General features: G+C 39.9%; 1 protein-coding gene and 1 long non-coding RNA gene across 3 annotated transcripts in view; one reads left to right on the forward strand and one right to left on the reverse strand.

Annotated features, from left to right (window-relative positions):
* The window catches only part of PRDM2 (PR/SET domain 2), a 124,486-nt gene extending 120,573 nt beyond the window's left edge, over positions 1-3,913 (reverse strand). Inside the window, exon 1 of one of the 2 annotated variants that reach the window (XM_043531909.1) lies at positions 3,844-3,913. The gene's annotated coding sequence lies outside the window, so the exon portion shown is untranslated. The remainder of the gene's footprint in view (positions 1-3,843) is intronic. The other variant, XM_043531910.1, reaches the window with a different exon arrangement.
* On the forward strand, positions 1,704-26,321 carry LOC122463291. Its single transcript, XR_006286494.1, has 4 exons — positions 1,704-2,167; positions 3,917-4,053; positions 22,508-22,706; positions 24,438-26,321. It is a non-coding gene; the product is annotated as an uncharacterized LOC122463291 (long non-coding RNA).
* Positions 26,322-27,920: the final 1,599 nt, after the last annotated feature.

The raw sequence follows: 27,920 nt of genomic DNA on the forward strand, positions 1-27,920 counted from the left end.
TATTTTTGTAGTCTGATTTGATTTCAAATTGTGCATGTATATAAAAAGATGGAGTAAAACTACTGATAAATATGGGCAAAGTATCAATACAAACTATAAAATATCTGGTTTGAAGAATACTGTTCCACATGGTGAGTTGGAAACTTTCCCGAGAAAGCAAGGAAAAATTCCCTAACTTGACAATTTTTGCTTAATTTAAAATAACCCATTCAATTTCTAACACTTATGGTTGCAAAGATAACCTTTCAACTTTAAAAAAAAGGAGTACTAGTGGCACCTTAGAGACTAACCAATTTATTTGAGCATAAGCTTTCGTGAATAAATTGGTTAGTCTCTAAGGTGCCACTAGTACTCCTTTTCTTTTTGTGAATACAGACTAACACGGCTGCTACTCTGAAACCTTTCAACTTTAAAGAGTGCAGAGTCTGAAGCCAAACAACTCCCGTGCCTCTGTTGTTGTCCATAGCTATGCCAGGCAACAGCAGAGTGAAATTACCAGGACAAAAGCCAGATTCACAGCTGCTCTTCAGCAATCAGAACCCTGTGGTCAGCACTGAAACAGTCAAGAATAATGTTAATTTCTCACTGCAGCTGCTTGTCGAAACTACAGGTAGCTGAAGCAGGTCCTGGAGTTATTCATGGAGGAAGTCCCGAGAACACAAAGTTGGAGAAGGAGAGGAGTATAACAAGAACAGATCATTTCTCCCTCCTAATAACTAGGAATCTCTGAGGGACAGAAAGTAGCAAAACCCATTCCTCCATCCTTGTAGCAGGCAAGGAAATCCTGGATGTAGGACAGGAGGCAGAAAACTCCTTCTCCCTTCCAGCAGAGAGGTGAGTAGAGTTTCAAATTTAACTCCTGCTAGCCAGAGACTGATTCAGAAATGAAGTCCTGATCAATGTTCAGGGACAGCACCCTGTCAGAAATCCCAAAACCTTTCCGAGAAGTTGGGTGGCAGAGTAGCTCACCAAGGCACCTCCTTGCTCATCACTGATGCCCTTCCCCCCTTTAGATTTTGTAGTTACTTCAGGCTGGGTGTCTGGTAAATTCAAAGACTGTACAGAATATACACAGACAAGTATTTTCAAAATAAACATTCTTGATTATGAGCTATCCTTTTTATAAGCTCTCGAAAGCTTATGCTCAAATAAATTGGTTAGTCTCTAAGGTGCCACTAGTACTCCTTTTCTTTTTGCAAATACAGACTAACACGTCTGTTACTCTGAAACCTGTCATAAATGGGGAAGGATTCTTCTGTTAAACACAATTGGGGATGGAGAGGGTTGATATTACCAGGTTGTTTATGGTTTAGAGATCTAAAATGCAGAATGGTATTTTTGTAGTTTGCTTTGATTTCAAATTGTGCATGTATATAAAAAGATGGAGTAAAACTACTGATAAATATGGGCAAAGTATCAATACAAACTATAAAATATCTGGTTTGAAGAATACTGTTCCACATGGTGAGTTGGAAACTTTCCCGAGAAAGCAAGGAAAAATTCCCTAACTTGACAATTTTTGCTTAATTTAAAATAACCCATTCAATTTCTAACACTTATGGTTGCAAAGATAACCTTTCAACTTTAAAAAAAAGGAGTACTAGTGGCACCTTAGAGACTAACCAATTTATTTGAGCATAAGCTTTCGTGAATAAATTGGTTAGTCTCTAAGGTGCCACTAGTACTCCTTTTCTTTTTGTGAATACAGACTAACACGGCTGCTACTCTGAAACCTTTCAACTTTAAAGAGTGCAGAGTCTGAAGCCAAACAACTCCCGTGCCTCTGTTGTTGTCCATAGCTATGCCAGGCAACAGCAGAGTGAAATTACCAGGACAAAAGCCAGATTCACAGCTGCTCTTCAGCAATCAGAACCCTGTGGTCAGCACTGAAACAGTCAAGAATAATGTTAATTTCTCACTGCAGCTGCTTGTCGAAACTACAGGTAGCTGAAGCAGGTCCTGGAGTTATTCATGGAGGAAGTCCCGAGAACACAAAGTTGGAGAAGGAGAGGAGTATAACAAGAACAGATCATTTCTCCCTCCTAATAACTAGGAATCTCTGAGGGACAGAAAGTAGCAAAACCCATTCCTCCATCCTTGTAGCAGGCAAGGAAATCCTGGATGTAGGACAGGAGGCAGAAAACTCCTTCTCCCTTCCAGCAGAGAGGTGAGTAGAGTTTCAAATTTAACTCCTGCTAGCCAGAGACTGATTCAGAAATGAAGTCCTGATCAATGTTCAGGGACAGCACCCTGTCAGAAATCCCAAAACCTTTCCGAGAAGTTGGGTGGCAGAGTAGCTCACCAAGGCACCTCCTTGCTCATCACTGATGCCCTTCCCCCCTTTAGATTTTGTAGTTACTTCAGGCTGGGTGTCTGGTAAATTCAAAGACTGTACAGAATATACACAGACAAGTATTTTCAAAATAAACATTCTTGATTATGAGCTATCCTTTTTATAAGCTCTCGAAAGCTTATGCTCAAATAAATTGGTTAGTCTCTAAGGTGCCACAAGTACTCCTTTTCTTTTTGCAAATATAGACTAACACGGCTGTTACTCTGAAAACTTTTTATAAGTTAGACCCTACAAAGCTCTTGGGACAAGATAAGCTAAATTCGGGTTTGTAATGGCGAGATTCTTCAGAACCAGACATTCAAATCCCAGCAGGGTCTTCTCAGCCCTTCTCTCAAGACAGATAAACTGAGTTTCCTTGTAGTCTGCAAGGGACAGTCTTGATAACTAAGGCCCTTTCTGCCTCATGGACATTAAAGCTCCTTTGTTGAGATTTTAAAGTCAGTGCCAAGGATTTTTTTTTTTCTATTGTGGAAGATATATGGCTAACTCCTTTGTACTGCTTTGAAAACCTCAGCCTCCATGACTCATTTTTGTAAGAGTAGGAGCAAGCTCCAGTGTCCTGGCCAAAATTTTTCCTCCATTATTATGGTGATCCCTACCTCGCTTATACCCAGAGGTGGATGCATTTCTGTGGATTTATATGTTCATAGTGTGTTAAGCACTTTGGAAAGAAAGGGGCTCTGCTTAAATGTAAATGTATTACTATACTTGTTTCTCTCCTCTTTTTTTTTTAGAAGGTCGATCAGCCACTTTTCACACCTGGAATACTCAAGATTTGTCTACATTAGAAAATGTGCACCAGTGTAATAAAACCAATTTAAAACTAATCTAGTTACACTAGCAGCAAACCATCAACATAGACATGCTTAAACTGTTCTAGCTTACTATAGTACACTAAATTGGTTTAAGCATAAATGAAAAATCTTAAAGTGCATCTATATTAAGGGTTTGCACTGGTACTACTAATCAATTTAATTCCACCGATGCAAGTTTTCTAATAGAAACCAAGCCTCAATGCTGATGAGAAACTGGAGACTTGTTATGTTAGAAGGGATGAAGGCAAATGGGGAAGGGAGGGAACATGGCTGGCGCACACAAATCCTCCCATCCACAAAAAAGTTAATTTAGAATTAAGGTTTCTTTAAGTAATTACTAATTATCCTCATGCAAAATACAACATATTACCTTTACATATTATACTTACCCATATGAAAGTAGATTTTCATTCATGTTTAAAAATATATGCTGCAGAATTCCTCACTCCATTTTCACTCCTCTCTCACTCCTTATATCCCAGATGCTGGCATTTTATGTTCTGGTCTAATTTAGATTATGAACTCCAGGGGATAGGGGATCTTGACTATTTATTCACCTCTAAAGCACCATGCACAACTATAGCACTAAATGCAAAATAATATTTTTTCCATAAGACTTTAAACCCTGTTAGTTTTGTTACAATGTTTCTTATCTATGGATCTGTGTTTACTCACCCATTTGTGAGAAGAGAAGGAGAAAACTTTTTTTCATATATTGGAATTGATTCAACCTTGCTTCCTTTTTAAGGGAGGAACCACCCCCATAGAAGCCTGATTTAAAGACCTAGCTTGTAGCTGATTGGAGGATACTTGACTAAAAGTCATCATGGGAAATGTAGTCCTAAACTGGAAGCTAAAGCTTGGGATATTGGCATAAGGAAACAGGTGAGTGGGAATTCTGGGAAATTGTCTCCCTATAAAAGAGCAAGAGAGCCATACATACTTTTTAAAATAAAATGTAGGCTTAGTTTATGTATTGGAGAAGCAGTCAGGTTTTGCTGGGTAGTTTGTTATATTATAGAACTGTTTGGGGTATTTTGTGCTTCTTTTTTTTTTTCATTGAAATTAGCTTTATGCTTGCATCTAAGGCAATGACCTACAGTCATTTTTCTTTTTACCCATTTAGGTATTTAATATTAGACGTGCTATGAAACTCTGTTTAGATACATTCATGTGCACGAACACATATCTTAATTCCAAATCACTAGTAGCATTGCTTCTGAAGAAGAAAATACAGCTTTGTTTTAACACAAAGTCAACTTTTTATTACAATGTTCGTCTTTACAAAAATAAATATTTCTTATGCTATTTAAGAAACAAGAATAGAACACTAAAGCAGGCAGCAGAGATCACATGAACAGAAAAAACTCAAATACAATAATAGTTCCCTCTAAAGCTCTTAAGATGGTTTGTTGATAATAGATAGGATTTCATTAGCTGTCAGGGAAATAGACAAAGGTATGAGTTAGTGTTTTCAGGACCCAGGAACTGTCAAACTATAATTCTTTCTTTGGCTTGGGAAAATCATTTGACCTCTCTGCTAGTTTCCCTCTCTAAAATTAGAGGATGTTACATAGGCTACCTCCCAAGTTTGTTTTGAAGATTAATTAGTTCATGTTTGTAAAGTACTTTGAAGATATAAAGCACTAGATATCATTAGCCTTTCAATACATATGCAGAACTGCAATAATCATTAATTGGGGTTACATGCACATTTTCAAGGGGAAGAAAAAAAAGGATCTTTCAGTATAAAACTCTCTTCATCAGAAGCTGTCACTCCATCAGCACTTTAGATAATTAATACCTCTAGCATGTTAACAATGGGATGACTGATATAGTCTTACTCTTCCAATTAAACATTACTAAGAGGTTGGTATCATTGTGTGGTCTGCTTCCTGACGGTAGATGCACCAATGTACTGGTAGGCTGTCTGCAGTCCATCTGTTCTCTTTCACAAGTGGGCATATATTCTCATCTAAGCCTAATGTTTTCAGTTGTTCATTTGAAAGGCCTTCACAATCTTTTCAAAAAGTGAGAGAGAGAGTATTAGCCAAATTATTTCTAAACTAAAATCTTTATTTAAAGTGAGTTTGGGGATCACAATGAAATGTAATAAAACATAATCTGTGCAGTTTCTAAACTACAGCAAGGAAAACAACATGATTTTAAAATGACCAATGCTGTTTGTAGCCACATAACTTACTTTTTAAAACCAGAGATGGACTAAAGCTGCAGAATATGGATCCAGATTTTAAAGAGTCCAAGGTTCTGGTATGTTCAGCTCTAGGTTTTTGTTGACTGATCCATTCTATACATAGAAGTCATTTGCAAAATTTCGATCTGAGTTCAGATTTTGATCAAATCCAAAGATCAGTGGATTTGGATCCAGGCTTTTGGTTTTGCCCTTTCTTAGTATTATTTAAATTTTAATTAAATTAAAATTAAAAAAATTTAATTGAGATATTTAATGCATTTTACAAAGAATGATCCCTTAACAGAAGCAATGGTGAGCATTAGAAAAAGGTATTCATTTCTGTCACTCACAAATTGAAAGTTCATCTGTGACCATTGGTTTTTATTACAGTTTTTAGAAGATACTGTATGTTTTATTGCTGAAATCTTCATATTGCTGATTGGGTCATATGGATGGGCCAGTCTGAGCCTTTAGGCAGGGGCCATGCGTAACTGCTTGGCCTAAGGACTGAATTATGTCACAATTCCTTGATTACCTTCCCTCTTGCTCCAGGGTTGGTGGGGCAGAAAGTTCTTCTACCTGGCCAGCTACTGTAGCCAATGAGTAAGGTGAGGGAGGGGTAGAGCCAAGGTTCCGTCCTCTCACAGTCTATTTGCTCACATCAGGGAATATTGGGAGAGCAGGATTTGTGCTCTGAATGAGGTATTGAGGTCCAAGATCTTGGTGAACTGAATAGGGTGGGATCCATTACTCTGTGCTCAGCCAAGTAAGAAAAGGAGACAGTCTATCCCAGTACCAAAACCAAATGAACTGAACTCACCTCTTTTACCTGTGTAAATATTCACCTATTATTTTTTGAATTATTCAGCCAGTTGTATTCCTTAATGTATAGTGTCAGCACTTAGATATCCTAGTAACAGGCAATTTTAGAAATACCTGAGACAGATAAACGGTGCTTTGTCAATATTATGTGTGTCAGATCATAGGGATTCCACCACCTTCCTTGGGAAAAGGAAATCTTTAGTGACCTCACTGTTACAAAACTTTTCAGCTTGTATTTACCTTTTCCTTGTTTTATCCCTTGTTTACTTACAGCTCACTAGACCCAAAACAATTTTACTCCTCCTTGGTGTTCATATCCTTAAAAGCTAATGAGAGACTACAAGAACTTTTTATTCGTATTTGATTTAATCAGGCTATAAATATTTAGGTCTGGGGACATTAGAGAAATTTGCACGGGTATAAATACCTCACTGGTGCAAATTTTCAAAAACGTTCCTAAAGTAAATTTAATCTTTCCTTGTAAATTAGATCAGCCCCTTCATGTTTTTGTTGCTGTTTTCTGACTCTCCTCCAGATTGTCTAAATCTTTCTAGTATTTCTTACCATTTGCTGTTTTAATTCAGTAAACTGTAAATATAGTAAATGTAGAAAGTGAGAGATATATTCGCTTGTTACTGGCTGGCTTTTAAAACACTTTTTTATTTAAACAATTATGATGACCACATAAAATACATGGTAGGCTGCATGAAAACCTCCTGAAAACCAAAGGTCTGATGCGGTTGCAATAACTGGTGCTTTTCTCAGGTAGAATACTAGCTCTTGAGTCTGTGTTTACCTTGAAGGGGAAGAAATATCACCCAAGAAAAAACTTTGATGAGACTCAACTGCTCTTGCTGTCAAAGTCTTATTAGCATACGAAAGGGGGCTTCTGCAAACTCTGCAGTGGACAGTACATTTTCAAAGTTATAGACTCCAACACAAGAGAGAACCTTCATCAGAATTCAAAAGCCACATTTGTCTCTGGAAATAACGGGTTAATTTCATAACTGCAATAACAAAGGTATTGACACTGGGTAAATTGGAGTTCCTTCTGTGAACCAAGGCATTTGCAATCCAGAAGTGACATTACAGATTTACTTACGGAAGACAAAAAATAGTAGAGGCCATACTTTCATCTTTATGCACAACAATTTACTATCATCAGCCAGGTGCTTCTGCTTACTTGAAACCTATGTTTACTGTGAGCTACTAAAATATGTATGAGTGAAGCACAGTTCCTTCGTGCATTAAAAGGGCCCTCAAGCTGCCATCGTTTAAATGAGCAATATGAGATAATAAATGTCTTGTCAAAACAAATCATAAAATCCTTTCTCACAAGAGTGAGGAACTTTAAAAAAAAAAAAAAAAAAAAAAAAAGACTTCAGATTCAACCTGGGCTGAGTGAGTCTCATGCTGAATGTGTGAAAGTTAGCAGGTCTGCAGCATTAAGGAAAAAACAACAACAAAAAACAAACCGAAAACAGACAGTGAACATGACACCTTATTAACTCTGTTATTACAGCTTAAAACAGAAGAGTTTCCAGTAGCAACCTCACTGTCTCATGCAATACTTAACTCAGGATCTCTTCCCTCTGTGGTATTTTAATACAAGACTCAGTCTTTTGTATTTCATGGTCCATCAATGATTCAGCTCTCCGTGTTCTTTCTTCGTGGTTGATCATTCAGCCATTTTGAACCTAACTGGGCTGCTTAACTTTGGCATAGAATATGTCAGACTGGATGCCTTTAGACTCTGTTGCCTGCCAGCCCGTTTGGCTTCATTGGTTGGTTTTCTTGGGATAGCCACATGTTTGCTTCTACTTGAAGTCATTTTCATGAATCTGGCCACTCACATATAAGAAATGCTTTCTTCTTTTTTCCTGCATTTACTGTGTATGAAAATAAGCACCATCTGGTGGCAATCATGCAGACATACAATTCAATTTCCATTTTATTTCAAACAGTAAAGTCCTCAGACCTTTACCTGATTACGGGCACAGACTAGGAGTGATGAACATGCAAGCCATATTTATGTGTTTCATGATTTTAGGATTGTCAACCCCAAGCCTTCCAAAATCATGAGTCAGGCCACCAAAAGTCATGGGATTGGCTTAAAAGTCATGGCATTTTACAAAATAATAAATGTCAGTTTCGTTTCATTTTCCTTCTGGTCTTGCCCTTAGAGTTCCTGTTCTCATTCCGCAACCATGAGGGCTAGAAACTTATTTTTTACTTTAAATGAAAGCTGAGCATCTCATGTAATCACCTGTGTCTCTCAGAGCTTGGGCTTTAAGAAAAATATCAAATATTGTAAGCCTTGTGATAAAATTGTGAGAGTTAGCAAATCTGTCATTTAATCCAAAGAGCCACATAGATAGGCTCGTTTGTTTAAATTATACTCTTAGTGGGTTTTTTTTTCCACTTGAAAACCTTTGTGCATTTTGCTTGAGAAAGGAAAAATAAACATAATATGGCTCTGTTATCTCTACACTGAGCCGTCATGGCTGGCTGCTCGCAAAGGTGGGTCAGTAGGTATGCACGTCAAGGCGGGCAACCAGAAAAAGGCAATTCCAAAACATTCTGAGGATGTTAAAGGAGGAGACAGACTCCCAGTATCTGTGACCCCTGGGTACTGGAGTTCAAAATTGTGATCAGAGCAGTCACTGTCGTGAGGACAGGGCATTGTGCGACTGTTGCTGGAGGACTGTCAGAGGTGACACAGGTAAAGCAGTGTCCACCCTGGCATTTTGTCAGTGGAAGTATGTCAGCTGTGGACTTAAGTCTTTCGAGGAGATGATGTAATGAGGGGGGCTACATCTGTGGGAGACATATTTAGCTGTAGACGCATGCAAAACTGTCAACAAAAAGTTGAGTTATGTCAAAAAGCCTTGTGGTATAGCTATAGAACAAACATTAGTCTCCTCTCCCAAAGAACAACTTGAATGAACCACACAGAGCACACACATTCTTGTTGCCTGTAGTTAAAATAATCCTATATTTAGCCCCAAGTTTCTGATTTCCGCACCTCTTTTTATCAGCTCAATGAAAACTAGCAATGCCTCCTGTCAGAATGAGCCTCTTGTCGCTTTCAAAATTTGTTTAACATGTGGTTATATTGAAACAAGTGACTTAGATAGCATTGCAGGGTTCATTGTTTACTGGCTTACAAATAAAGAGGTGGTTTTGGTAAATGACCGCCCAACACACTCATCCTGGGATTTGAAAGTCAAACTGGATCCTTTCCGTACGTCAGCACCGTACGAAAAATTCTGCATTCAGAACTTAGTTAACTATCATGTATATGTTGCACAAACAAGAACAGAATTCAACTCACTCTCTCTTAAAGGGAGAAAATGTGGTTCCCTCTCTGTTTTATCCATGCATGCACACGTATAATATATTATATTCAGTGCAAACAGGAATAAATTTTTTTTTTTTTTCTCAGAAGAGTCAGCAGATCTGACTCTGAATAAATACAGGGAGAAGATGTGATGACTGAAAAGGTGACTTGTTTACATAATCACTTTTCTAACCATAATCACACTTTAAGGATCCTTCTCCCCTACCCCATATGTGTTACAGAACCTTAATATGAACAGTAACTAATAAAACTGCAGGCAAATGAAATATGGAACACTAGGAAGGAATCTATGAGCTATACAGTCTGAAGTAGCCTTGAAAATAACTTGACCTGTGGTATGTTGATATGTTTTTCTTTTGCTAATTGGAACAAGGTCTGTATTATCAAACTTCTCTGTGCCACTCCAGCTTGTTTTGGTAAACACAGGAGACAGTGTGCTGGGTGTTATTATGGCTAATGCTAGCAATTTCTCATGGTAATAGCAATAAAGACACAAATTAACTGCTTGTTTGGCAAAAAGCATTGGGAGATTTATTTTTCAAACTAGGCCTGAATTCTATATATTGTCTGCTTTTCAAATAGAATTTTTCTGAATGCCAGTGAGGTGAAAGAATTCTCTAAACTGTTTAGATTGCTAGCGTCCACTTCAAATGCTCTGAAGTGTACCCAGTGGACTCTGTTAAGACTGCTGATGAAAACTGAGCTACATCAAGCATGAGAGAGCTGAAGAAGCACCCATCCTGCCTTTACCTGCTTCCAGGGAAGGTTCCACTTTTTAATTCAGCCAGCTTCAAAGGTCCTACGCACCAGCCAGGCTAGGAGTGTTGTCTGTCTCAAAAGAGCCTAAATATTAAACTTGATTGGGTCCATCAAAGGAAACACTCTCAATTCTGAGCAGCAATCAGGAAGTTTGTTCAAACCAAAAGACATTGTCCAAACTTACAATCACCACAAGGTCTTACCCCTATGGGGAAAGATACCGTAACCAGCACAAGCTTTGAATAGAGGTTTCAACAAAGACTCTACTAAGTATAACATCCAGAAGGCAGAGGTGGGGTTCTGAGTTTAACAGCAAAGTGGATATTGACTGAACCACATTTTGTTATCAATTAAATGAGTCTTTCTATTCAGCCAGAAAGATCCAGGTAGAATGGGATTTAGGTGTTTTGTTACCTGGCAGTTCATACCTTTTCTTTACAGAAGGAAACGGAGACTATCAAAGTAAAGATTGAATTTACATAAATATAAATGTATGCATAGGAATAAGCAAATAACTCTTATGTGATTATTTTAAGCATTGTCCTTCCTTTTTTTATTTTATTTATTTCCTGTCTTTTTATTCGTCCATTTTAATAACCCTCCACATGGAGACACATCATAGCATTGTATGAATGAGTGGGAGGAAATGTGATGTAGGACTACAGCCTACTATGGGTGGGTTGAGTTTGTCTAGTGAGTTAAGTAGAGGTTGGAGAGTTTGGACACAGGGTTCTATTCCTGGCTCTTCCACTGACTCATTTAGAGACTTTAATCAAGTCACTTCACCTCTCTGTACATCATTTATATCATCTGTGATATGAGGATAAAGATTAGGGCTAGGTGAAATCAGTGTAAATTGTTTTTTGGCAGAAATTTTCACCTATTTATTTTGCTAAGATTTCAAGTCCCTCAAATTATTTTGCATGTTGGCTTGTAAAATCCACTCCCAGCTTGAACTGTCGAGCTTTCAAAACTTCTGATGACTGGCTGTGCCATGGCTGTTATCTCTGGCAGCTTTGAGTTGTGGAGAGAAGACTAGAGAAATAGGCATCAGGGGCACACACATTTGTAATATTATATGAAGTTACATAGACAAACTTATCAGGCCAGGCTGGGACAGTAGCAGCTGAGGAGTATATTTAGATTGTAAATTCTTTTGGGCAGGGACTCTTACTATATGTACAGTAGTTAAAACAATGGGGCCCTAAACTCAGTTGTGGCCTCCAAGTGCTACCATAGTACAAATAACTTGACATTGAGATCTGCACTGGATCCTGACTCACTCTGTTGACCAGTCAGGGTGAAAGGCTAAGCTAAACCATCAGCAGCCAAAAGGTGTGGCAGCAGGTGCCAGGTCTTTCCACTGAGTGGTATCAGGTGGTGACCCATATAAGAGCAATCTCCCAGGGCTTTGCGACTGCCTTCTCCTAAAACCGACTAGGCACTGTGGGAGTTGGAGCAGGCACCAGCGGACTGTGAGCTCATCACTAGTGAGGTGACTGAGTTTGAATCAATGCTCTACAATTAATTGCCTTGCCCATTCCCAGCTTTACCTCTCAAAGGAAGGGAGAACGTTATACAAATATTAAAGCAACCTCTCTAGGCCTTAAACTCTTGGTATGAGCTAATAATGTTGGGTAATGACAGGTCTGGATCTGAGCAGATTAAATAGCACAATGAATGGGAAAAAACACATGAGCTTCTTCCAGTGTTACCACATGTTGGGCTGCACCTATGCAGAATTATGATTCCAAAACAACTAGTATAGACAAGACCTTTGAGGCCACTTCATAGCCTTGGTTTTATTTAAAATATTCTATATGTTTAAAAGGATGGAAGATAGGAAGTTTTCTTGTGACAAACATATTCCCTATTTTTCTTGTAAATAATAATGTCTCCATTAATTCTTGCCACTAGCTGGTGCTAGGATACAATTTACTAAGCATGCAATTATAATGAAACATCTGCATTATTGGCCTGCAATAGGGAATTCTTCCCTCTTAATATTCTGCCTGTGTGTCACTGTTAGTCACTCTCCATAGTCTGATTTACTGGTGTTTAAGGCATTTTTGTAGTTTCTACCCTGTTCCTGTTGTGAAGCACACCTGGTCTGGTTGGTATTTCAGACAATTTACACACACTGGTGTTTTAACAAAGCATTCCCTCCTTTCCCCTTTCTCACACATACATTCTGTTATTGCTTTCTACAAGGCTGCTTCCAAGATATTCCCTGGGAAAGCAAGGTATTATGTTGTTAATCGTTACATCATTAACTAGAAGAATCCCCCCTGAAAAGCAGTTTTTAAAAGACTAAACTGCAATGGGTGGGTTAAATATTTCCCAGAGCCAACACATCTAGGTCCTAATGAACAGATGGTATTTTTAATCTCCCCATGCATCACGGTTAATAGCACTGAATGTTTTCATGATCTCATTAACGTTTTAGGGCCAACAAACAGCCATGTCCTAGTGCCAAGGATAGTTTCAGTTGGGTGAATCTAGCTCTGGACCAGCTAGACAGTCTTGTGCTGCTGCCTGAACTAAATGGTTTTCACTAGTAAACAAGTGCTATGGAATGGCAAAAAGCTGTATGGTAGAAGGGGTTTTTTGTTTCTTCATGTTTCTCAACCAAAATAACACAAATATCCCATCAAGTTCTAAGGGTTTGTTGAGGCTAGCAGAGGAGGCTGAGATTAGGTGTTAAACTAAATGAAGGTGACCTGCATCTACATACATTAGAAAAACAGTTGTATTCTCTCACCTCAAACTAATATCAACCTCTTTTGCTCATCTAGATAAACCTAAAGAAGAGCTAAAATTTAGCAACCTGTAGTGGTAGAGCCTGAGACTCAAACCTAGTTTTCTCCCACAGTAGCACAGAACATATAGGCCATCTCTGATTCGGCAAATGATACTAATCCCACCTCCACGACACTGTAATTAAAGCGGCACTGCAGTTTCCATGACCAGGCTATTCCTAGTGTTCAAGGGGTTATCAACTGATAATGGTGGTGTTGTTTTTTCAGCAGCAATCTTCATGCCCAAAGGTAGAGGCCCCCTTGTAAAGATTTTGTATTCCGATAAGAGCATCTGCAGAATCCTGTGGAAATGTGCATTACAACACACTGACTCTGACCCTGTCCTGAAGAACTTGCAAAAGCTTGTAAGCATTTTTAGTACACATTGTAAAATAGTTCTCGTGTCCTCTGTCCTCCAGTCTTGTGCACCTGCCCAGGGTCAGTGGCAATCTCTGCGCCGAGTGTGCATGTGTGCCACTGCCCTCTGCTGGATGAAATATCTGGCCTATGCATGCGAGAGAGAGAGAGAGACTTCTTTTGTTTGATTGTCAGGGCTATTTGGTATTTTGGTGACAGCAGGTCTTGAGTTCTATTCCTGTTGTGTACTGTGAAGTCTTGTTCAGGTAATGCATTGCTGTTCCTTTGCCAAGCCGAAGAAGTAGATTTCAGGGCCGTGAGAGTCAGATTCCCATTTGGAGCAGGAATTGATGGCACAGAGTCAGGTATTTTCTTAGTATACGTTGTTTATTTACAAAATGTGCACAAGTCGTCTTGCTTCAAAGAAGACTAGCAACAAACTCCAAGCAAGTAACCTCAGGAAAGGCCACATTACCACTGCCCTGTCCCAAGAAGGAGCTGCCTTGAACATCTGTTTGTCTCGGGGCTTCACAAAAAATATTCTGTGCCCCCTTTCCTCCCTCATTTCCTGAACTCTACACCTGGGAACCCCCAATCCAAAGTTCCACTTGGACCAGATGGTTTGGATACAGTGGCTCTGTTATTAACTGCCCCCCCCTTCCCTTTTGTGCTACTGCTTTGCAGACACACAAAAAAGCTTAGAAAGGTCCAACAGCCCAGATGTAGGAGAGTGCCTTAATTCACACAATACCATTAACACCTTGCTGAGGGCAGTGTCTGCCTGGTGTCTTTAATCCTTTCTATGAAGAGTTTCATCCTGGGTGCTTATGAATCAGTGGCCCCAAATGGGCAACTCATTAGCACCTCTTGCCAGAGCATTGTATAGATTAGCCTAGGTGCCCACAGAATCAGTGCAGTGTGCATCCTAGCTAAGGAAAGACTGGAAATGAATCTTTGAGAAGATTCACATACTGCCTCTTGTGACTGTGATGATCAAGGTCCAGACACCCCAGAGGGAGGACAGGGGGCCTGAACCCCAAAGAATAAGCAATTGAATCAACTGATTGTATGCAGTATTACAAAAGTGCGCCAAGCATGGTCTTTTATGAAAGCAAGTGAAATGCTGGTGATTAATAGCCTGACTCTGGTGACAAAACAGTGACTTTGGGAAGATATAAGTAGAAGCAAAATTCCATTTTGGCATCCCTCACTGATGGGACATAGGTACAGCTGCCTCCGAGCCTGTGAAAGTTGGATCCCATATTCTGGAGGGTTAGGGATGCTGGTAACCTGATGTAAGAAACAATCTTTGCCTAAGCAGTTTTCTAACTTGCTTATGTTAAGTTTTAGTCACTAGAACTATAGATCTATAGAACTAGAGGTTTATAACCAAACCTCTCTCTCTTTCTCTTGCTTAGTATCACTTAAATCTCTGTTCTTTGTTAATAGTTTTGTAATGAAACAAGAATAAATTTATCTGCGTGCTGTGTAGTAAAGTGAAGTGTGAGTTTTCAGCTAACCTGACAGGCTGGTGTGTGCTTTGTCTCTTTGAAGACAGTGAACTTAATAACTTCTGTGAGTGTCCAATGAGATGGACTGCAGGGAGATATCCGACGTCTCAGGAGATGGGGTTCATTGACTGTTACCTACAAGGCAAGGTTTTGACTGGCAGAGTCCTAAAGAATTTTCTGGCAGCGCAGACAGGCTGGTGTGTCAGGAAGCAGACACACAGTTTAGCATCAGCAAAGCTCTCACCCTTGCTAAGGCAGAGGGGTAACAGTGGGTCACAGTTCTGGGCGTCGGGACCAGAGGATCACAGTGACCCCTTTGGTATTAATGAGAATTCTGATATAGGTGGGGGCAGCATATTCCTCCAAGAAGAAAGCTAGTGTTCATTTTTAGAATACATTTTTAGACTGCACGTGGAACCTCTTCACATTCCTGTCTCCTGACGTACTCAGTACAGAATGGCAGTCAGGAAACAAGGAAGAGCTCGCAGTCCCATCTTTTTCTCCCAGGAGTGTACCTGGCAGGATTGCCAGTTCTTCCCGTTTCCTGCATGACATTATGTTTCGGGGCAGGAAAGTGAAAAATATCCTCAGGCATTCAAAAAGAAAAAGTGTTATTTGAGAACAGCACAAGTGCTGATAGCAGGAAACTGAGTTGTTTCCTAGTTTGAGTGAGGCATAAGTCGCAAAAGGTTTCCCGGGAATAATATGTATGCATCAATACATTAGAAAATGTCTAGGGTAGGGACTGGATGATTCAGGGGACTGGCAACGGGGATTTGGGGTATGTCTGTGCTGCAGAGAAAAACCCGCAGAACTGAGTCTCAGAGCTCAGGTTTAACTGACTCGGGTGTGGGGCTAAAAATAGCAGCGTAGATATTCCCTCTTGGGCTGGAGCCAGGTTCTGAGACCCACCCCCTCTACTGGGTTTCAATTAACCACTGGTACAACTTATCAAGGATGTGGTGGCTTATCCATACCTTGAAATCTTTACATCAAGACGGGAAGATTTTTTTAAAAGATATGTTCTAATTCAAGCAGAAATTATGGTCTTGATGCAGGACTCCCTGTGTAAAAATCCCTGGAATGAGTTATGCTTGAGGTTAAACTTGACTTAGATGTTCATAATGGTCCCTTGGGCCTAAATATCTATGAATTTGTGTGTATGTGTACATGTACGAACGCCCAGATTTAACCTTCAAGGTATCAGTGTAGAGATGAAGGTGATATGACAGTCAATATCTTAAGAATTTGTGATTTCTTTTTCCAACTGATAGTCCTTTAACTAAAACTTCATAAGTGTCTTTTAATGTGTGAATCTGAGCAAGAGTTTCCAAGAGTTTTACCTGTCACAGTGTATCCTCCTTCCTCTTTTGAAGATGGTGCCCCTTCTAAAAGGTTTTAAGGGGAAAAAGGCAGTTCTTTCCACATGACTGAACTGCTGAGTGAAAATTAAGGCTCAATGTTTGATCTTCTAAAGGTGCCTGATTCAATATAAAAATAAGCATGTCCATGGTCTGCACTGTGGAAGGCTGCAAAAGCCACTAAGGATGAAATGTCTGTGGCTTCCATGTCCTTGCATGGCCTTATGCAGTATGCAAGCCTGGAGGTATTTGTTGCTGACTCTTAATTAGCCTCTTACTCCACCTTTTCATGTTCTCTGTATGTGTGTGTGTATACTTACTATATGTTCCATTCTATGCATCCGATGAAGTGCTCAAATAAATTTGGTAGTCTCTAAGGTGCCACAAGTACTCCGGTTCTTTTTGCAGATACAGACTAACATGGCTGCTACTCTGAAACCGGTCCTAATGCAGGTCATCCCTGACATGCAAAACCTTCTGTGGCTGCAGAACACTAGTCAGTGAGCACAAACCTTATGCTTGCATAAGGTGGTAGGTCTGTGATGTAGACACACAAAAACGCAGCTTCCCTGGTGGCTGAAATGAGCTTTGAACATGGGTGAAAAGTCAGAATGCAAAGTTACGCCACAAGTTACGCCACGCCTTTGCCATGTAACCCCTATGCATTGAGTTACATTGCAGGAACTATGTCTGGGTTTTTAAGGTTCTCTTCTGGGGTATTAAAATCCCAATCCTGATCTGTTCTCATCAAGCCATACACGTTTCTAAGATTTTTGCCCTTTCCCCCTAATGTTAACTTCAGCTGAGATACCATTTTGCTTTAATGCCTGAAACTGCCCAATCAGGTCAGATTGGTAGTGTACCTGAATTTTATACTGCTATCAGATGCAGCTGTACTTCGATTTAATAAACTGTGGGACTTTTTTTAATTGTATCCTTCTTGGCATATAAGCACATGACGGTTCATTGTTCCCATGAACTGATGATACTGTATATTTTGAACAGTAGCCATGCTTTTGGAGGAATGATCAAGCAGTGGTTTTTCTCATCTCATAATGCTCGTTCTGGGCAAATAAACTTGACATACTGAGAAAACTGTTTGTGTTAAAGAAAATTAGCATCCATTACAAGTTACTTCAAATCTGCTGGCTGGAACATGCTATTTTGGGGCAGTATTGACACAATCAAATATTTATTCTGCTCCATAATGGTGTGCCTACAACTAAAGTGATGTTTAGGCTTTATCCTAAAATTACCTCTTTGGAACAGGGACTGAATCGCAAGCCAGACTTCTCAGGCATCATCCCAGGCCACTACTTCTACTAAAACAAAATTGTCTGTGTTTGTTTGTTGGAGTAGAAGTGTCCACTAGTTGGGTATGTTTTTGCAGAACTGAAAACTTTTAGTGTGTGTGTATATATAGCTTGATATGTTTGAAGTAACAATATTTAAAAGTCTAGAGATGAGTTAGAAAAATAATGACTTTAATTAGGATATAAACTCAACTAGGTGATGTAGGTGGGGCAGGAAAGTTTTGACTCCATCCAGGGTTCCTCTAACACAACTCCATGCCCCCAGTAGCCTACTGACCGAGAGAACACTCAACCATTGAAACACAAGAGAGTTATATCCATGGTTCTCAAACTGTTTTGTTGTGGACCCACCTCCCTTTCCAAAAGAGATGGCTGAATAATAGTTGTTGAATAATGTATTCAGCTAATTTCAAGAATAAATTGTTCTCCCCAGAACACACACATACGCATTTATATTCTGAGCTGTACTGCTGGGTGAATAATTTGCAAATATGTTCATCAAAAATTAATTTGATGAATTTCACTACCAAAAGGTTGACTGGGCCAGCTGTGTGTTATATATTTTTACTGTCAATTAATGTCTGTGCTGCACCTGTTTCTGACAGTGAATTTAAAAAACAAACACCCCACAGTCAAAAGAACACAGGAACAGACCAGGGACAAAAAACCTCAGTGAATGAATTCAACATGTAGGTCAGATATTCAGATTACAAATATTTGCAAGTGTGTGTGAAACTTGAAAGAGAAACAAAACAAGCTTGCTAGCTACACTCCAAGCAAGCACTGAAAAGATTACTGGGCAGAACTGCCATTCGTCAGTCTCTTACTCTAATCTTTTGGCATCACAATAACTGACAGCATACTTAGGAGACAAATAGCAATAATCTAGTTCCTTCTCCCTGGATGCCACTTCTGGATTCTTTTTAGCTAAAGCATTGCAAGCTGGCCATTTGGAAGCCACTGCAGAACTAATATAAGCAGCAGCACCTCTGGGGATGGAATGTGAATATTACGACGATAACGATGCAAAAGCCAGAGGTGGTGACATTCCCCTCTTCAGAATTACTCTGGTAGAGATTTATTAGCCCATTGGAGACTGCAAAAATCAGAAAGGCTCAGGACAAAGAGCAGGAAAGAAAGAAGAGCTGACATTCCACGAACCCATCTCTCATTCCGGATGGATACAGAGCAAACCTTGAGCATATTAGAAGGGACTCCTTTTGTCCCTAATCCAGCAAAGCATTTAAGCATGAGCTAAAATGAAGCATGTAAAGCATTTTAGGCACGGGCTACTTCCTGAAGCAAAGCATGTGAGTGGTTCGGTTGAAATAACGGGACTACTCACATGTTAAGCACCTGTGAAGGTGCTTTGCTGGACTGGGGCTCCATTCACTTGGTGTTCTCAAATAAATCTCAAACTTTTTCCTGAGAGTATTGAAAAGAGAGGCTGAAAAGGAACAAGAGCATGTGGGTTTTTTTCCTTATATGTATTATAGATCCATCATATTACACTAGTTCCTTCTTATTCTGCATCTACCAATATTGGTTGACAGATGCGGCTCAGCAATAGGAAAGTAGCCTAGTTATAACCAGAATTTGACTAATAAAGGAGTACAAAAGAGGCACCGGGAAAACTATGTATCTTGCATATAAAATGCTGTTACTCTTACCTATCAGCTCATTTTGGGGGAGGCTTTAAGAAAGCATCCCTGTAGCTTTTGTTTGGTCTTGGGAAGTTTCTATTTTAGCTTTTAGGAATGCAGTTTATAAATGTGTGCAGTGTACACACATCAAGAGCCATGGATGGAAATCCAGCAGAGACACAAAGTCTACCCTAAAGGTCATTTGGCCTACAAGTGAATGAATACATGTTTGAAACTTGGCTCTTTGATAGAAACATGTAGTTTGGCTGTGGGCTGAAAAGAGGTTTCTTGTCGATCTACACATGCTATAAAACGATTAGGAGTTATGGGCCATTAAATAGATCTCGTGGAGGGGGGGTCAAGGGTGTGTCTTTGTTAAATAACCCACTATCTTGATAAAATTGTTAAACTCCTGCCCACTATTAAACTGATCTGAACGGTCTAATTTTGCTTAGAGAAGGAATCAGAAGGAAAAGCGTAACGGTTAGACAAGTCAAAATGTTGCTCTCCAAAACCAGTTGATGATTAATGTTCAAACATAATGGGCCTGATTCACTCTGCTGTGCAGCCCAGGGTTTGGGCTCCAGCAGTAGTAAATTCCAAGCTGCTCAGTGTCCATGACACTAGGGAATCTGCAGCCAGGGGTCCAGCCTCAAAAGGGAGGGAGTCAGGCTAAGAGGGAGCCAGTTCACATGGAAAATGAACAGATTTAGCTACCCTTCCGCAGGGGTAACACAGGTCCCCCAGGCAGGGAAGGGAAATTACACCCTTTTTGTGCCCATTGGGGCGAATTTGACCCAGTGTTTTTTCTGTAAATAGTAAAAGTCTGAATTTAAAATAGGGTGGAAACTGACTTACAGTCTGTGGGATGGACCAAACTTGCATTCTTTGTGTATCCAAAATTCCCCTTGTCATCCTTGACAGCTTTTGCTGCCCAAGAGATGCCTGATGGGTCCAGCTGACTCTAGGGCACCAGTGTCACATATAATGTACATGCTCAGCAAGGGAGCTCTGATTGGGTGGAAATTAGTACGTCTTTTTAATATTGTTGGCCCTGTATTATAGAATATCTATAAGCTGTGCTGGCATGTTGCTTTGCAGCTAAGGCAATGAGAAGGAACACTCCAATCGAGAAGAAAAGCAATATGCAAAGTATCCATTTTCTGTAGCACATCTCCAAAAACTATTGAATTGTAACTTATACCTTTAAAACCAAGTGCTGCAGGTACTACAGGGGAGACCTATTGTGTGTGTATGAGACTCTTGTCCAATTACCTTTTGCCCACCTGAATTCCTCCTGTGGTTCCAAATGGAGGAGTTAGTCCTCACTTCCTGTTCGCAAGCAGTGGCATAGTTGTTGCTGGCTCTAACTGTTCATTATGTTCTACTGTGCAGTGACTGTTTTGCATTTTGGGTGCTAAAATCATGCTCTGGATGTGACTTTCCAAGGTGCTGAGCTCCCCACAGCTCCAGCTGATGTCCATAGGAGCTGCAGGAGCTCAGCACCTTTGCTGTCTAACTGCTGATGTGAGCACTCGGCTGTGGAAATGAGAGCTCCAACTTCGATGCCTGTGTCTGAGAATTGAGCCTGTAGTCCACAAAGAGCTTTGGAATCGTTTAGGATGAAAAATGTTGCATAAATGCAAAAGACTGTATTATTATTATTTATTAAAAGAGCATAGAGCATGGCCCATTGTGGCTCCTTTAGAGTAGTTGGGAAGTGTTCAATTTTTATGATTCTCCCCCACCTCCCTCCTCTTTTTTGAACATCTCCAGTTCTTACATTGTTCTTGCTCATTTGTTGTTTTTGAAATCTCCTGTTTCCATTGACACTCTCTGTAATTAATCAATCATTCTTTCCAACTGCTTTCTGGAAACAGAATACATACCCTTGAAAATGTATGGAATCTGCAGGGCTCCTTGCCTGTTAAGACACTTGCCAATTGAGCATTTACAGGAGTCTGAAAATCTACCCTCTCCAGCCTAGAGAAGTCTAACAAGCTACTAGACTGAATGGGGACCTTTGTGTCCTAATCCAACTGTTCGTTGGTGAGCAGGGGGCTGCGGATTTGGTCTGACGCCTAAATCCACAAGGCCCAGACAAAGAGACACATGGCTAGTGTGATGCCGGGTTTATTTATACATAAATGGCTCCATGCTACAGCTGCAAGAAATGTACAAAGCAGTAATTCAAATTACTTATTACGGCCCCTAGGGTCAAGTTACACACCCACTACCACTTTCTAGATCCTGTTAATAACTATGGGTGACCACTAACAACACTAGATGCTATAGACTTCAGTGTGATTAAGAAGCTATTAGTGATGAGGTGCTGATGTTGATGGAGATTCTAATATCTAATCTCATTAACTGGAAGAGACTATGAATAGTTATGCCACTCTATTCAGGAATGATACTGAGGGCCAGCTGTGATAGTTACCGGGTTAGTCATAGTGGTTTGCTGTTATTTTCAGTGCAACCTTTCGGACGGTCTAAGAGGGGTTAGTTTAGATGTTGAGGGGGTTTCCACTGTATTAAATTAATCTGGGTTCCTACAGAGCGGACATTTCTCACTTCAGGATTTTTGGCATATTAGTCAAGTTACCCTGTTTCCTGTGCCATTAGTTGCTGTGTATATGCACCATATGAAAGGGCACAAAAGTGCCATGTTATACATAAAAATGTGTAATGGAAAGTCATTACTTCATCTGTGAAGTAATGTGGCCTAGTTGTTACTGGACTGAATCTTACGGACTCCTGGAGTTCTAGTTGTAGCTCTGTCACTTACTTATTGTGTGACCCTGGGCAGTCATTTAACCTCCCTGCCTCACTTTCTCCATCTGTAAAATGGGGGTAATACTTATCTCACAGGGCTGATGTACAATTAAGATTTTTGAAAACCTATTGATGTGTAAAATACTACCTAGCCATTTCAACATACATCTACGATAATACTCACATTTTAATGGTAAACATGGAATTCTTGTTTTGATTTTAATCATTAGTGTAAAAGATTTGCACACTTTCAAAAATTAGAGTGAGAGTGCCTAATGAGGTTTTTATGATGGCTACAGTAAAGTTTTTTTTTTTTTGGTGTTAACTTGTTCTGACGACTCAGCATATCCCCAGCAATTTGTTTTAAGTTATTACAGTGAAAATATCTGCAGCGTATACGCGGTAACAATTGCCTTTATTGTCCATTGCGCCGTCTTCCTCCCAGACACCCAAAAACCGAGATGACAACGTTTTATGAAGGTCCAGTGACATCCGGTTTTCTCACAGGAAACTTGGTCTCTGCCTGTCCATTGTTTGTGAGAGTCACACTCATGACCCAGAGCCAAGCTGCAAAGGGAGCATTACCGCTGTGAACTTGATGAGGAATTGGAGGTGTTTGCCTGACAATAGCAAGTGTTGAAATGGTAAATGTTCTTTGTGAATGAAATCCTGATGTGGCCAACAAGTCATGGTGTGGGAGCAGTCATTCCCTGGTGCACTCTTGATTACAGGAATCTAGCTGACCTGGGGTCCGATCCTGTAAACAGTTTTGCGCATGTTTAACTAATCCAGTTTGCTGGATTAGGGACCAGGTCAGGATTTCACAGACCAGCTCAAGACAATGTGTTGCTCCCCTGAACAAGAAGCAATGTGCATCCCCATCTGCTGGCTACTGTTTGCTGCTGGTGGAAGAATGATCCCAGTCCAACACCCCCTGGGTTAAACCTTGTTATGAGTTGAGTTAAAACCTCATTGAAACTGATGTTTGATTGCACCCTTCACTTAGGATTTCTATGTATATGGCCAGATTCAAGGGCTCACTGCACTGTAATGTGACCATATAAAGGAGCCATAACAGCCTTCAGGGGAACTTCTCTAGTGCACGAACAGCATAGGCCCAGATAACACCTGCTGCTAATTTATGTTGTAACTTATGTTGGGGGAATGACCTCTGGAGCAGCTCAGAATCCAGGAAACTAAAAGCATAAAGCAGAACTCAACCCTCAACAAAAGACAGAAGCCTCTCTCCAGCACAGATCTAACCCACAGACCCATGCAGCCTGGAATCTTAAAATTTCTCTCGTTCTAAAGGCCATTATTTCGGGCACACTGAAAACCAATGAGTTCTTGTGAAAAAACCATCCCCTTCCTGCAGGACTGGTGGGATTTTAAGTCTTCAGCACTGTACTTACTGGAATGAGATTCTGAACTAGGAACAGGCTGTGTTTGATTGCTAGAGCCTTTGCATCCATATATGTATGAATATTTATCTGTGATTCTCAATATATTTCTATTACACCTGTGGGAGCAATGGGGTTTCCCTCCAGAAATCTTTAACTAGGGATGGAACGGACTCACACTCCTGGCAACACCTCTTGGGAACTGACCCTTCTGCACTCTGTACGGTGTGCTCTTGTTCTGGTGCTCCTCCCTTGTTCTTCATAGCTAGAAAACTAAACCCAAATCAAAAATCATATGCTCAGAAGATCAAATCCATTCTGCAAAGCTGCCCATCTCTTCATTGCCTATCTGGCTCGCTCAGATGTCTCTGCAACTGACAGTTCTGAACAATGCAGGGATGATGTCCTCAGGTTGGGAAAATAAAGGATTATTTGTGTCACATGTGGGGTGCAGTTCTGTCAATAACTGAATAAACAATCAGAACAAATGCTATATGTTACTGTATTATGATCAGTTCACAACCACCACTTGATCTAAACACAAATTGGTGCCATGAACCAGGAACTCACTAGCAACTGCATATGAAACAATTTAAAAGTAGACTGGTTACGTTACTAAGTATGCCCTGGCAGGAGGATGAATTAGAGAGCCTAATAAGTATGTTCCATATCTAATTTACTATTCTATCATTACCATGCACATGTAGCACATATATGAGATTGGGATAGATACACATTTTCAAAATAAGACCTGTTTGTTTGTCTGGCTTAGAATTTAACACAAGAAACAAAGAATAGGTGAGACAGAGAAATGGAAATACGTTGTACGTGAAGCACAGTCCTATATGGAAGGAATTTATGTGATTCATTTGGAGCTATTCTCATGCTATAGGCAGTACAGTGAGGTCGCTGGATGGCAGTAAAAAAGTTGGAAATCACTTTGTTCCAACTTTACTTTTTTCTTTTTCTTTTCAGTTGTGCTAAATGCATTCCCTGCATGGACTACAAATGCAGAAAAAGATGAATCCACAAAATTAGCGTTTCTCTCTCTTTGTGTGTGGTGGTTTTTTGTTGTTGTTTTTGTTTTTTATGTAGCTGGTTATAATCCCAAAGCATTTAGGACTTGATCATGTAAGATGCTGAGACCACTTCCTGGCAGATAACAAGCTCCTGCATTTCAATCAGGGTCAGATCCTAACACAACAAAACCGTTAGAGTGACATCATGTTTTCCTCTCACAATAACTTATTTTCTCTAAACTGAGGTTCACTGTAGTAGGAGAGGTTGGGTTTTGTTTTGCACACTGCAGTGTATTGAAACAATGAAAGAAGCCGTCTGGTTGGCTACTGTGAGCAAGATTATTGTCTCCTTTAATTGACGTACGGTGCTTAGTTACCAAGGTGCTCATCCCTCAGAAAAACCTCAGACAGACTATTGTATTACAGTAATTATTGTTGCAATGCCTTTACCCCACCCAGGGACTCTCCCACGGGGGGTGGAATCTTCAGCTAAGTGGATAGGTCAGGTTCATGGCCCCTTTGCACCCCTGAAGCAGCACAAAGGGGCCTTAGTAAAAGGCAATGTCTGGCCCAGAATCTGTGAACTGAATCCAGTGGTAGCTGTACTCACTTGCACCAGGAACAGATTTGCCCCCTGTCCTCTTTATTAAACACATGAAGATCAGAGCATGTACATGCTTAGCACAGGGTTAGTTTGAGAGGCAGCCACTTTAGATGATGTCACTGGAAACAACGTGGTACTCTCCATGACTCAGACCCTGCCCACGTCCAGTGAAAAGGTGTTGCTCTTATTCAAGCACCGATCATGAATCGTTCCTTCCATTCACTGATTTTACCGAGGAAGTTAAAAAGGGGGTTTAAATAGGAAACTTTCAGTAAAGGAAAAATATGACTGCAGATGTTCAAGCAAAAGAAGCTGTGTTTCGATGCTTATATGAAGTGGAGAACTGATGCAGGAGAAGGAACGTTCTTTTTGTGGAGGCAGAAAAAACTGATGAAGAGGAATGGAAATAGGTCCTTTTCTGAGCTCCTCCTGCCAAGTGCTGAGCATCCTCCACTCCAGCTGACACCAGATGGATTTTAGGGTGCTCAGAACTTTACCAGATCAGGCACAGAGCGTGAAATTTACCCTCCTCTCAGAGAGTCACTGCAAAGCTTATCCACCAAATCAGCCCTGAAGTGGTGTGTAGATGCTGCTCAGTACTTGGGTTGATTTCATCCTTTTCACCCTCATCTCAGCATGTCTTCAGGGATGTGTGGGGCATGCGATGGAAGATACGATCTGGAGTCTGGCAGCAGGAGTATATTTAATCTGATCATATCTGGCACTAGCCGTCTGTGTATTCTGTAATATACTTTTTATATACAAGCTCCTCTCTTTAGATTAGTTGCTTTATATAGGACCTGATCCAGCTTCCCTTAAGTCAATGAGAGGCTGTCTATTGACTTCAATAGGTTTTGGATCAGACCCCTAAAGTGCAGTTAAAACCCGAAAAGTGACTTTGTATAGGGATCATCCTTTCTCTAAAACGTCCCTTCTAGAGCAAATCATAAATGGAAGGATGATTGTTCTCATAGCTGGTGTCAAAGGCATCCTGTAAATGATTATTAAGTAGAGCTATGCGAATAATGGATTTTTCAGTTCGCTCAAAAAATGGAAAATAAATAGTTCCAGGACAAACCAAAAATGTAATTTTTTTGAAAATTTCAGCACTTCGAAAAGTAAAACAAAAAATTATGTCAGGTTGCATGAAAAGTTTAGTTTTGACAAAATCATTTTGAATTTGGTAATTGTTAAAAGTTTACAATTTAAAAAAAAATTAAAGGAGCTTTTGAAAGGAAAAGTTGTTTCCAGCTGAAAAATCAAAATTTTTTGTTTAGAAAATGTTGAAATGAAATGTTTAGATTGTTGTTTATCAAAACAATTCAGAGAAACTGACATGAATTCATAAAACATTTCAGTGTCACAGAATCTATATTTCATCCAACAAGTTTCACCCAACTCTACTACTAAGCCATGTCTTTCTGCTGCTCCTATGCCATTGATAAAGATCCTTTAATTAAAGTGTAGCTGGATACTTGGGAGATGGTGCCTTAAACAAAAACAGAATCCAGCTTGCTGTACTCTTGGCTCTGAAGCATTACCAGGAGCTAAAGCCCATCAGTAAAGTAAGTGATATACCTTGACAAAGAGGGATTAGATGTTTTACATAGTAAACTTTTTGACTGGAAGCCCACCACAAAGCCTACACAATGCTTAAGCCTTCAAAACAGGATTTTGATGGTGCATAGGCTTGAGCTGGCCATCTGCTTAGAGTGAATTTCACCCTTTAAGATTTAGGGCTTTTTTTGTGTGAGTTAATAATCAAAGTACAGAATTCACTGCTATGTTCAGAATACCTGTGTCAGTTCCATGCAAGGAGTAAGGGTAGTTTATGGCCCTTAGTGAGAATCTCTGAATTATTGGCCAAAAAACCCCCAAAACAAAACACCTTATAAGGATGCTGATGCTTATCATTGAGCAAGCATGTTGTGAATGATTGAGGAGAACTCTGGGAGCAATCCATAAAGGTTGCCTGACCTCTACCATGCTATTTTTGGAGAGCATGTGCTCTTACTTCTGGCTTAACCACTATGAAATTCAGGTTGAGGGATAGACACAGGAAAGGATTTATTTTCTTTTTGTGGAAGTGAAAGTTAGCAGCAGCAAACTGAACTGGTACAGAGGAAACTGGTGAAATCTGTGATATTCCCTGTAATGGCTGAATAATTCATAATTCCAGATGGCATCCATTTGGTCAGTGGTCAAGTGCACCATGCAGGGAAGTTTCTAGTACAGACATAAGACATTTTTCAGAGTCTAGACTAACGTAATTTACTCTTCATATAATCGTATCTTGCCACAGTAAGAAAAATCAATATCTTTGCTGCTTTCATATGGATTTACACACATTTCAGCAACTTCATACAGGTCACGTATGAAGTTAAAATCAGATAAGAAAGTCATGGAAATGTGATTCACAAACAGGTACATAATAATCCTTTTAAAAATACCAACGATAAATATGGATTCCCCTCCTCCTCTGAGCATACTGTTGGTAAACTAGTTCCCTCAAAATTCCAACATATAACTATGCAGAGAAATAAACAAAACAAAGGATATTAGTGGGAAATGAAATACAAAAGTTATTTCTAAATTATTAAGAAACACAAATGTCTGTATCTGAGCTGAGCCACATGGAATAGGAATTCTGTAGAGATGCTCACCTCAGGGCATATTTTCTTTTCAATGCACATGTGTGAGTTTCACTTATCCCACTGCATGTTACCAGATGTGTTTGCCCAGAAGAAGAATGTACAGCCCTTAGCCTTTAATTGCCTTTTAAATATTAAGTTGTCAGAAGTGTTCAAAACAGTTGGGCAAAATCTCACGAGTACT

Source organism: Chelonia mydas, chromosome 18 (genome assembly GCF_015237465.2).
Source record: "Chelonia mydas isolate rCheMyd1 chromosome 18, rCheMyd1.pri.v2, whole genome shotgun sequence".
Lineage (NCBI taxonomy): Eukaryota > Metazoa > Chordata > Testudines > Cheloniidae > Chelonia > Chelonia mydas.